We start from the raw sequence: 13,319 nt of genomic DNA on the forward strand, positions 1-13,319 counted from the left end.
GGACTGAGCCACCCAAGCACCCGATAAGATTTATTCTTTATTCAAGAAACCACACCATCAAGTATTGTGACAGTGTCTTTCAAAATGAAAATGCCATTGCATTCTGTATTTCTCATTTTTTAAGGCTCGAGAAGACCAAATTTTACTTGGCACTTTCCAGATGCTAGCTGAGTTCTGGAGTTGGTGGTGCAAAGGTAAGTTCACCCCCTCTCATGGCTCAGACCCGTAGGCTCAAGCTCTTTCCTCCAGAACCACATGCAGGTCACAGGCTCAAGAATCCCTGAAGGTTTCTTAGCAGGAGGCAGCCAAGCAGCCAAAAGAATTTCTAGGCCTCCATGATGATTGGAATATAACACACAGTGTTTCAGCACTGAAATAATACCCTTAATTATTGAGAATATACTTGAATGCCTGCTATTTGCAGAAATGACCTTATTGCACTGGAACAGTAAGAAATACATAAGATACATAAAAACATTCCTGTCTGTCTCAGGAATAATCTGCACCTCAACTGGGAAGAACAAACCGGTAGGAATGAAATGTTATCAGGATGCTATGAAGGAGTGCAGTCACTTCAAGTCTGGGTGTTAAGCTCCACTGCTTTGCACCCAATCCACTTTCTATACCCTGCAGCTCTCTGGAAGAAGAGAGTATGCTACAGAGACCCTGTTATGTGTGGGTCTTGGAGACATTAATGAAACATGAATAAATACAACAGGCATTAAAAAAATAGGGACTGCCTCATGTTTCAATTACTTCTGACAAAATAATCTGTGCCACACTCTAAACTCAGAAATGCAGTCCTTATTGCAAATACAGAGACATTCCACCCTAATGATTAATCTGAATAGTCATAGAAAGGGGAAAATTCACAGGGATTCATTTATATCCTTCTCATCTACGCTAGAGGTAAATCAAGTATCACAGAAATCCTACCTCTAAATAAAAAGTGAAAGTATTTAGCATTCTAGTTTTTGTGGTTTTTTTAAAATGGTATTTTTTCTCTTCACCTCTTTAAGTCGATCCAAAATTCAGAGCATTTATACACACACACACACACACACACACACACACACACACACACGATGTCTGTAGTATGTATGTATGTTTATACTACACACACAGAGTATTTGGTTGCATATTAGCAACTAAAATCCCTTTTGTGAAATGAACGTTCTTCACTATGACACTGCATCCCCTAACAATACACCACGGTGTTTCCAGAACATAACATTATGTTCTGAACTTAGAGCTATGTGAACAAATTCACACCCAAAGGAAAACCAGCAAAGTGCCTGGCTTGCTTCCAGTTTCACTTTCCTCATTGTTTTGCAGGAATGAAGAGCAATTTTGTGGTTGAAAATGAAAATGTCTTTTCCCAACTGTGATCAGCTCTTCTGACCTGGCAGAAATGACTTCAAGCCTGTGTGGTTCAGGCTTGAAATCTGCCTTAAAACAATTTCTGCTCAAGAGGACACTCTCTGGAAGTTTTAATGCACCTCAAGTCCTAGTCTACATTTTCTGCTTGATCCTACCTTGCTTTCTTGCCTATGCAACTTCTTACTAGAGTATCATAAATTGTCTTTTATCCCAAGGCTTCCCAAGAGGAAACATACTATCCGAGGATGTGACCCTGGGCCATTTCAGGATGTACAGGTAAGAGTTAAGATTGATCAAGTCTTTAAGTCAAAGTACCTATGGGGCCAGGCTCAGCACAAGGTGGTCCTCATATAGCGTATAACTTAGACGGTTCAACTCAGGTCAAAATCAAAAATCCTGATTGGTGCCAAAGCTATGCTTTTGTCTCTTTTACATGTTTTATTTTATTGTCACAAAACAGAGGGCTATATCGGGGAAAGCCACTCTTGGATTACAGTACAATTTTTTAACAAATTATATCATCTCTTTGACTGATTTCACATTAAATATTTACAAAGGAAGGTAGTTACGTAAAAATAAATGGAACTAAACTTCAGAGAATTAGCTACTAGAATCTTACTGGTGATTAACTGAACCGTTTGGTATTGGTATTATGTAAGCAACTTCAAAAAGAAAAAAATTAACAATAGATCAAAGTTCCTGGATGGAAGTTTTTTTTTTTTTCTTTAACATGTAGAAATGGAGGAGCGAATTAGTTAAGAGTTCTATGAAAAATGATATGAATATGAATTTAAATTAGTGATAATTATTTAATCTATGGTGTTCTAAAAATGTTAACATTATTTCAGTTTTAGCAATTATAGAAGGAGTTATATTTTAAATTCAATTCCATTTAACAGAATTCAAATTTGAAATTTTCATAAATCTCTAAAGTTTGAAATCATTCAAAATGTGAGACTGTATTTTGAAAACTGAACAAAATCAGTCAAAATCTATAGATTTTCAAGATTTCAGGATGAAAAAGCTTACAACAAATTTGCCCCTCCCACCATCTCCCTTTTCTTTATATGCCTCTCTCTACTGGTTCACCCCTTTCAGTGCTTAAATATTTCTTTCGAAGTACAAGATTTATAGTGGGTTTTCATTTCTATTTTCAAAGACTTCTTTGGTATCTTAAAAATCCCTTAAAAAGGATATCTGACCATTTTCAGAGGCCAAACACTTTATATTGCCTCCCCAGTCCCCAAAATTAATTCATATATTGTCCAGTGCCTTGAGAAATGAAGAGGTAAATAAATGGTGCTGTTATAAATCCAAACGAATTATAAAAATTCATTAGATTCTCCTCCTGTTAAAAAGGAAATAACTATTAGTTAAATAACTTAAGGAACTGAATTTGAGTTGTTTTAAAATATGCTGAATATTGTAATAGAATCTATGGGCTTTTTGAAAGAAGGAAGAGCTTGCCTGGGCCTCTTGACCCTCACCTCTATTAGCATATAGATCACTGCCGGGCAACGTATGCAACCTACAGAACTTAGCAAAATTTTACCCTGTAGAATAAAGTAGAAGCTGAAAGAGAAATAACGCCTATGAATTTTCTTGCTTTTTATATTATGGAAAGCTCAGCCATAATAGGTCCCTCTGCAGTAAGAACAGCCACAAGCATAAGATGGAAAGAAAGGTTGTATGTCAATCATCTCTCTCCTTGCCTTTCCTAAAATGTCAGAAAATTCTAGAAATGTGGAGCCGGAAGGGATCTTCAAGATTACCTAACCGGACTGCATTGTTTAAAAAATTATGGGAATGAGATCTACATAAATTAATTGACTTATCCAAGGTCATACAACTATGCTATGAGAAACAGAAATCTAGCTTCTCGACCGCTTCACCTTATAGAAGCAGAGTCGGACACTTCCCAGCAAAGAGCCAAAGACAGAGATAGTCTGGATGTACTATTTCAACGGGAAATGGTGCTGTCAGATGTTTCTTGTCTCCTTCATGACTACTGTGGCTCTTCCAGTTGACAGAAATAGCAAAACAAGAAGGAACACAAATCTATTTCTTTGGTCAAAGTTTTTAACTTCTAATTCAAATGATGGTTTTCCCTTCTAGCTTAAAAGTTAAAATTTAACAATTTTGTTGTTAATTTAAAAGTAATGGAAAATATTACTTTGTTTTTTGTAACATCTAAACTTCATACACAACACTTCAAGCCTCAGGGATAAATTACCAGTGGCTCGATATGGTCATAGTTCATAGAGGCAAATAGCTTCACACCAGGATATCGAGTAGACAAAACCCAAAGAATGTAGCTTTCTTCATTTATTGCATACCATGCATCATATCACCGATGAAGATATTCATCCTGAAGTCAAAGGGTAAAATAATAATAATAACAATAATAACAACAACAGTAATAATAAAAATACCTACTACATGCTCAATTTCTATGTTGGGCAGAAGATGAGGGGCTGAGTAAGGAACAGACCTCCCTCAGAGAGTTTACTTTTGAGCAGGTGAGACATGATGGCATGCACACAAATGATCGCAGTTCAAAATACGTCACTTCCGTCAAAAAATTACAAGACTCTAAAGGGACTTGAAAGAGCTTTCTAGGGAACATGGAAAGCATTGCGAAATAAGTGGCCTGTGAGATAAAACTTGGAAGCTCCCATAGGCCTGGGACTGGCAGGGAAGATGGAAATGGTCTAGGGGTGATGTGGCCTGAAAGCCCCTCAGACCCTCTCCAGTGTTCTCTGTCATTTCCGTCCTCTGTGCCTTGGTTCAGGATGTTCCTCCTTAGAGTTACCTGCCTCCACCTCTCCACCCCCTCACCTCCTCCATTGTTTGTGGAGCAGATGGGAGGATGGGTGTGGAGGGCTGAACAAGCTTTAGAAATGCGAATAACTACTTGCCAAAGGTTATACTCTGTCTCTGCCTTTAGTGCCCCCCCACCACCACCAAGACCTAGCCAAGTGCTGCACCCAGAGAAGCTGAACAATATTCAGCTACTCATTCATTCACATATGTTTACTGAACGCCTATTAAGATGAGACATTAGGAGGTAAAGGATATCGACACCACTAATGCGGTCCTCACTTTCACGGAGTTTATAGATATTTGAATAAGCGGCTGCAACAATAGGGTAGATGTGGTAACAGAGAAAGCATAGGGCAGAACGGTACCGTGGTACAAGGCAAGGCACCTCCCCAGATTAGGAGGGTGGAGAGAGTTTTCCAGAGAATCATCAAGGATGATTAGGAGTTGGTAGGTGCCCTCGGGCAGCAGAGGCAGGCAACTGCCAGGACTCAGGAAGGCACCTATGGAGGCCTAACAAGTGGGAACATCAGGCAGAGTGATGCCGCCTAACACTTGCAAGTGAGAATCTCCCAAGCGCAGTGGGATTGTGACTTCACTAACCAAAGGTCAAAGGAAAAGGAGGGGGAGCTGACGCTTTCCTACGGTCTGTGAAAAGGACTGGCAAGGAAGTAGGGGGCGGGGAATTTACTAACTAAAGGGAGAGGAACCTGAGATAAAAGATGGGGGCTTGCAGCCTCTTGAAGCTCTCTCGTTGCAAATTATGACCCGAGGTCAATCCATCAGAAATCAGACCAGATAAAGCTTCAAATGGACAGGACTTGTTTTCATGCAAATGTCTCTTGAAATGCAAACTAAAGGGGAAAAAAAAGAGTAAGAAAACACAGCAGGAAAGGCGGCGGAGTTCGGCAGCGATGTCTTTATATTCAAAAAGAAAAAAGAGAAAAAAAAAAAAAAGAAAAAAAAGCAACCCTGCAAAAGAGGTGGGAAAAACAACTCTTTCCAGCAGATCGCAAAGTCTGTTCCCTATAGACTGTGTTCATGCACATATTCTTTAAATTCCATCTTTGGAACCATTACTCTAAATTCTGTCTTTTAAAACATCCCAAATAGAATAGACCTTATGAACATCTTCACTTTATAATTTTACCAGAACAGAGACTTAGAGCCCGCCAATGCAAAGGAAATACTCTTTAAATAACGGGATGACGGCTCTGTTAAAAAACGGTATGAGGTGTCCTGGTTAGGGGCTTAGAATAGAAAAAAAAAAAGTAGATTTAAAGATAGGGTACTTGACTCCAAAAATGGTGCTGTGAGACTGAATATTGTGGGCTGAGGAAATGTGTTTTGCTCTGTTCTGTTTAATTCTGAGGTTAAAAGCAGTAGTCAAACCATGACAGCAAGGAGCTTTCTGCTCTGTTATATTACAGCTCACTTATTTCCCTCCAAATATTAAACAATGCCAAAAAAACTTTTAGTTATTTGGGATGTAATCCATTTTCATTTCACTCTTGTCCTTTTTTGGTTGTGAGATGACAGTTTAATATTCCAGGCTCCAAACCAGAGCTTGGCAAATGGATTTAAAAAAAAAAAAAAAAAAAGTTAAATGCCGTAGGGAAGGAAAAAGGTATGCAATTAATTTCCCCCAAGAAACTGTGAAACTGGTGCTAAAGATGACTATGTTTATTATCGATTTACCTCGACAACTCTTGAAATCTTTCAGAACACCATAGCATGTAAGTAATTTTACTAAAGCTAGTTAACATTTGGTTTTATAGGATAAAAACCACATTTATTATCTTCGACTTCAGCATCTTTTTAAAAGTTGATATGTACTTATCTGAAATTAAGTGCAGTATAGTGCAGTGATTAAAAACCCAGGTTTGAGAGGGGAGTCGAGTTTCAATCTCACTTGTGACTCATAAGTTGTGTCACTTTGGGAATGTTACTTAACCTCTCTCAGCTTTAGGTGTACCATCTTTAAAAGAGATGATATTAATAATTTTAAATTCATTTTGCTTCTCTGAGGATTAAGTAATGCAAAACAGAGCTGATGCATATGAAAAAGTGGATACGTAATGAGCTTTTAGTAAATAGGAGCTCTTGTTATTGTTTGTTGTTAGATGAATGTTCTTGTCCTGAAGATTTACAAGTTTCCTTGGCCAGAGTCACCTTTTTGTTCCCACGATAGTTTTCTAGGTATTTCTGTATTTTATCCCATTGCAAATCAATGTCAGTCCAAGTATGTCGACAACATCATAACTAGCTCCAAGAATGAAGCACAACATTTCACTCAAATGATGGCTTTTTGAATATACCCAACCTGCTTAAGAGCTAGATTGGTCACTCTGTCCACACTCACAAATTGCCCCTTCACAATCCTGTCTGCACATTTCAAAAAAAATCAAACAGAAATAAACTCATTTGCCAGTTGCCTTGCTTAACACCAAACATGGTAGGGAACGCAGTCTGTTAGTAACTGAGTAACTTCAAGGATTTCTTTCAAATGCTAGTTTAAAGAAAAAAAAGGACTATAGCCAGGAGAAATTCCAGTTCTGAAAATACTATGCACCGTTGATACATTTGTCTTTTACTTAAGGAAATGTTAAGTAAGTTTTTGAAGTACATTCTGGGCATAATGGCCTTGGAAAATACCTCTAAGATTAGCTTCTCATGGCTATTTCATTCAATATCAGTTTGGGATGTCTATTTTATGTGTTTGGCTCTTGGATAGCTCTGGGGCTGCAGCAAGGATTGAAACGTTGCTCCTGACTCATAGAGCTTACTGTCAAAGTTGGGGGTGGGGGCAAATGGGGGGAACAGCTAGAAATTAAGGGTCATTGCTAATGTAGTGTATATAATACGTTCTATAAAGGAGAAAATGTAACATAGCATAAGATACGTTTGCATTTGATTTCTGGCAAGATGTTGAACAATGGTCAAGCTTTAATCAACCAGTCAATGTACATTAGTTGAGAACTGGTGTTAGTGGGAAGGGATGGTTTGACAGTGAGAAACTGATGTAGAAAAATATCTCCCATCATTTCTACTGGGTCTCCTCCCTGGCCACATCAAGTAAGCAAGCAATCTAAACAGGAACTGCAGTCTTTTTAAGCACATGTGGCTTTAGGCTGACTTCCCGTAGCGTCTTCACTCTCCTCCCGGTGGCCATTTTAAATCCTTTCTGTGTAATCAAACACAGCCATGATGTTGAGCCTCTACTATGAAATTAGAAAAAGAATCATTATAACTCAGAGCCTCAGTCCCCAAAAACTTTTGGTTATAATTTCACTTGCAAAGACTAGTTAAATCCCAAACATGAAATCAAATCCTCAGCACCAGGGGAAATGGAGAACTCTTGACCAGCTAAATATTCACCATCTCTAACGACAGATTTTTGAAGAAAATGTGTCAAATCATATTCAGTATTAACTTAGTGCTAGCTCTTTGGAAGTTGTGACACCATTTGTTTGATCCAAGTTTGTTTCTTAGCTTCTGGTTAACTATAGCTATCTAAGTCCATTCTTGACAATTAATTTTAAAAAACTACTTATGAGATGGAAGGGGGTGGGGGTACCTGGCTGGCTTGGTTGGTAGAGATGCAACTCTTGATCTTGGGGTCATGAGTTCGAGCCCCATGTGTGGCATAAAGTTTACTTAAAAATTAAAAAGGAAGAAGATAGAGGGGGGAAAATAAATCTTAATTATGCTGCTGGTCTTTTCCCTGAAGTACTCTATAAATATGTCAAAATGCTATTCACACAAGAGGAGACTTACTAATGATATTCTTATGATTCTTTCATTAAAACTAGAAAACAGTTTAATCCCCCCCATCCCCTTGTTCCTGTTAACTTTCTGATCCCAATCAATGGGAAGGGGTCTTGGCTTATTGACTAGTTGCCCTTTATCTGTTATGACAGCAAGACAAATTATGCACGTTTATGTAATTTGGTATCTTTGACAGAATTTTTATCTCAGTTTAGGATATCTAGCCAGTGACAAGGGTTGAAATAAAGGTGAATGATTATGAAATTGATGCATATCTAAATATATGTATATACCCAAAGCATAATCTCCTTAAACAACCTTAAATCTTCTCTGGAGCGAGGTAATAGTCAAATTACAAGAAAAATTTACACAGATGATCACACACACACATACAAGCACACACACACATGCTTGATGAAGGGCCTAAACTGGGTATGAGAAAAGTAGAAAAAATTAAGGAAGCAGTTACTCTCTATCAAGGCCCTGGTTAAGAAGCCCTCTTAAAGTCATTGCATGAGGGACAAAATACACAGTGCAATGATTTAAAAATTAACAGAAATAAGTCTTGAAATTACTCAGTGGAATAGCGCAGTGGAATATGTGGAAGCCAGAAGAACTTAATTTTATTTTCACAAAGGTCTATTTAAAAATGAAAGCTTGAAAAACCCTATCTATAGCCATACCACCCTCAACATGCCTGATCTCTAAAAATGAAAGCTTATTTTGACATCAATGTATTTTTCCACCTCTGTACAATGTTTAGAAGAGGAAAATAAACTATTTTATTTAATGGAATTACAAAAGTACCCTTAAAATACCCTCATAGTTTAAAGGCAGTATTCGTTTAGATCAAGTCAGAATAAGAGAGAATAAGTGGGACATTTTGGGACACAGGTGAGTCCAGATGATTTCAAAACTGCCACATTAGAGCAGTCCAACAGAGGCAACCAATGCCAGAGGTGCCAGAGGCTCATGACACCTTGGGTGACGAGATTACACACAGATGATATTAATCCAATGTGCCGTTTAAATTATAGCCATACTCTAAAAAGCACAGGTATTCAAGAATTTACCTTGTTTTACCAAATTAAGGACTTAGGATAAAATATTGGTTGCTGCTGAGTTGGATTGAAAAAAGAGAGAATTGAGTACTCCGGATGAGACTTAAATTATTTTTTCATCAACAAATACTCATTTCCTATTAATTTCCAACATTTTACTTGCTGCTAGGGCTACAGCTGTGATGCTGTGATGCCCAAACATGTTTCTGCCTTCATGGAACCAAAAGTCTCATTTAAGTCTTTAGTAGCACTATATATATAGTATTTAGTAGCACTATATACACTATATATATATCTGTATCTGTATATATATATATATACTCTCTCTTTCTCTATATATATATACATACTCTCTCTCTCTCTATATATATATATATACTCTCTCTTTCTCTCTATATATATACATACTCTCTCTATATATATAGATATATTAACATATATATATCTATAGATAGATAGATAGATAGATAGATAGATAGATAGAGATTTATATGAACACACACATTATGTGCGTGTGTGTATTCTTTCTTCCTGGATGTGTGTGAACCTTAATCAATGCCTTGACTATGCAACTGTATCTTATTGGGTGTGTTAGAGTTAGAAAATGGGAAGTCACTACTCATTTTTTTTTCAATTAGAAAGTTCAACTTTCTGAAGCCAAATACAGTATACTAAATTGTGTACTAAATACACTGTGCTAAATTGTAAAGGAACATTCACCCAAATTCAACAAACAAACAAATACACTATTTGATTGGTTACTCATTAATATAAATAGGAACCTCATTTGCTTGCACAAAAAGTCGCTTTTAAAATATTGAACATTAATACGTATCATGAAGAAGATGGCTCCTGGCATAGAGGAGATCAGAATCCAGTGAGAGAGACCAGTAACAGAATATGGAAGGAGGGATAAATTTTGCCTAAATGTTCAGGGAAGTCCTTCCAAAGATGCAAACTTTTGGCTGAGATTTAAAAGGTGACATCAGAGCCCCATGCATAAAAATATAACAGAGTTCTAGGCAGAGCACAGAGGACATACATAACATAGAGATCTGAAGACATCTGTGTGGCATGACTGAGAAAAGACTGATTGAAGAGAAGAGTATAGGCAGAGAGAAAAGAAATGTTTTAGAAATTGCTTAAGGATAGATTTAAAATAGCTGGAATGACAAGCTGAGGAATACGGGTTAGAGCCTATGAAAAGGAGGAATCATTTAAGGTTTTGAACATAACTATTCCATGATCATAGCTGTGTTTTACTTAGGATGAGTGATAAGTTGGAGTGGGAAGAGAAGAAAGGGAGAATCAACTACGATGAGAGAACAGTTTTCCAGGTTAGGGACAATGAATGCCTCACCCTGGGTTTGAGACTAGTAAACCCTCAACAAATACTCGTGAATGAATGGGAAAAACTTAATGTAATTAAGTGGCAGTGGAGATAGATTTAAGAGTCATTACCTAAATAAAACTTATGTGATTTAGGAAGAATATGATGCAGGAGGTGAATGAGCAATAGGAAAAAACAATGATTCCAGGGTTTCAGGATGAGCTAGAAGGGTAGGTTGTGTTGCCATTAACTGAGTGTGGAACTAGAATGAGAAGGTGATTATAGTGATGGTGAGGGGATGAGAGATTGACAACATCTGACAGCATATCGAGTTTGGGCTGATACCTTATAAAGATGTACTACACTAGGTATGAAATCAGTATCTGAAGGTCAGAAAATAACTCATAGCAAGAGAAAGAGTTGGATATCATCTGAGGTTAGTCGAGGTACGGAGAGCTTGAGATTATATCAGAAAGCAGTATAGTATGAGAAAAAAAAAATGACTGTCACAGGTTGGGTGCCTAAGGTAGCAGGCTCTGAGATGGAGATTAGCCAGCATGATGTTTATTAGGGAGAAAGGTTAGAGTCAACACTTTGGGGAAAAGGAGAGGTCAAGTTGGGATACAGTTTCAACAGAAACTTCAGCTAATCTCCAGGGTTTTCTGAAGATGGTATGACCCTTTATAGTTGCCCCAAAATGGAGCAGAGGCTGGACCTTATACCCCTGTACCAATCAGCCATTGGAAATGACTGCCCTGGGAACAAGGCATGAGCTTTGGCTACGTGAATCTCTTCAACTGAGGTAACTCCTTAAAGATGCTAATAGGGGAGGTCTGTCTTCTGTCAGCACACCCAGCAGCAGGAGTTATAATTACTTCTTTCTATAATTTCCTTCTATAACTTCTTTCTGTAATTCTATAATTCTTTCTTGATGGCACATCACATATCTGCCAGGATGGGCAAGCACAAAATATTGTAGAAAAGCCTATATTCAAAGAAGCAGATGGTGAAGGATGAACTAGAGCAAGGGTTTCTGGAGGCATAAGAACACTGGGATACAGGCACACTTTGGAAGCCAGGATTCAAGAAGGAAGAGAAACACAACAGATATAATATCTGCAGAAAGTTTAAGGAACGAGAAAACAAGATTGGAATTTGGCACAAAAATGATTTTTTTTAATGTTACTATGTACAAGGGGAGAAAAGTGGCCAAAAGTGATCACTGTTGAAATCAGAGAAACAAAGAGGAAGTCCATATGCTAAGGAAGAAAATAACAGGCAGCAAAAGAACATGTTCTCTTTCTATTCGGAAATTCACCTGCCATTACTAATCTACTCTGACCTGATTTCAACCAGCACAAGAAGTAAAAATGCTAAAACCTAGAAAAGCAGATTAATTAAATTGGCTCAGCAATAGGTTCATTTCATATGAGAAAACCTATCTAATAAAAAGAGTTTTCTTTACTCCTGTGAATTTGCTGGTAACAGTCCCCTTGAAAGGTTCCAAGTTATGTTTCACTCAAGATGTTCAAGAAATGCTTTCCTAGATATCCGTTTAGAGTCCTAAAATTCTCTAAGCAACTTTATGGTCTGATAAACTTCAAGCTATTTTCCAGATTAAGCCTTGGATAGAGTGAATGCTTTTTGTCTGGTTGGAAGCCCAGTTCTATGGAAATGCATAAATAAATACGCTTCTTTAAAGTCACATAGAGCTTGACAGCATTCTTGACAACGTATTGCTAAAAACAGCCCAAATATCTTCAGGAAAGATAAAAGACAAAGAAATGTTTATTGACCAATTATTATGCTCAAGACACTCTTTCAGATGTTTGCATACAGTTTGCCATTTATCTTCACTCCAATTCTGTGAGCTATTCCCTGTCTTATAAATAACCTTTTTGTGTTTCAGTTTTACAAATAACATAGTCTATAAGGAATAGAACTAGGATTTATTAAATGTCTGAATGACTGATTATTTCATTCATTCAACAAGTATTATTAAACATCTGTTTTTTGCATTATCGGAACTCAAATCTGTTTGATAGCAAAGCTCATGTCCTAAATTTTTATCTTCATGATTATTTTCATTTTTTTGTGTAATGATTTTTATACATCATAATGTTTTAGAAACACATTCAAAAAAATCCAGCACAGATGTCTGCAATGGTAACTCAAGTTACATGAATGAAATGACTCAGGTGGTCACCATTGCTCCACAAGGACGCACTTGTTCCATAATGCACAGTGGGGGACACCAAGAATAGTGCCTGGAAGTGGTGAAGACTAATACATATTGTTTTTCAAGTGACTTATATAGCATAAAATAGTCACTCTTTATTGAGCAAAACTGGGAAGGGTTTTTTTTTCTCTTTTTTTAAAACTTTTCTTTTCAATTAAAACAATTAGAGTGAGTAAATCAAAGTATGTTAGAAAAAGATAAACCAGCAAAGAGAAAACAGAGATATCTCTGTCATTTTCCTACCTATTGGATATAGAACTTCTGTGACAAAGAAAAAGATGTTTTGGGACCAAGTATATACATTCAACTCATTTAAATTATTGGAGCATTCACGTAGGGTCTGTTAAGTTAATTAAGAAAGGTGGCCAGTAGACTAAGATGGTTTTAATATGCTAGTAGCCTATGTAAACAAACCAAAACCTAAGCCTGTAAATGCCTCAAGTTTAAAAAATCAAAACCTGAGGACAGCCAGTCACCAACAGCCAACTAAGCTTTTCCAAATAATGTCACCTCTTAAGCCATATCAAATAAGCCAATCAAATAATGTCCTTACTTTGCTTCCACCTCTTCTGTAGACAAGTCTTACCCCTAGCTCCAGCATTCCTGACCATTTCCAGTTTGGTGATGTCCCATTCTAGTCAATTTTTGCTCAAATAAGCTCTTAAAAATTTTATATGCCTCAATTTATCTTTTATCAGCTGAATGGTCTCTAATTCAATTC

The 13,319-nt window shown here is 37.1% G+C and overlaps 1 long non-coding RNA gene across 1 annotated transcript in view; it reads left to right on the forward strand.

Annotated features, from left to right (window-relative positions):
• Positions 1-1,345: 1,345 nt before the first annotated feature.
• The window catches only part of LOC113255053 (uncharacterized), a 235,901-nt gene continuing 223,927 nt past the window's right edge, over positions 1,346-13,319 (forward strand). The window contains exon 1 of the long non-coding RNA XR_003316079.4: positions 1,346-1,656. This is a non-coding gene — a long non-coding RNA (uncharacterized LOC113255053). The remainder of the gene's footprint in view (positions 1,657-13,319) is intronic.

Source organism: Ursus arctos, unplaced genomic scaffold (assembly GCF_023065955.2).
Source record: "Ursus arctos isolate Adak ecotype North America unplaced genomic scaffold, UrsArc2.0 scaffold_5, whole genome shotgun sequence".
NCBI lineage: Eukaryota > Metazoa > Chordata > Mammalia > Carnivora > Ursidae > Ursus > Ursus arctos.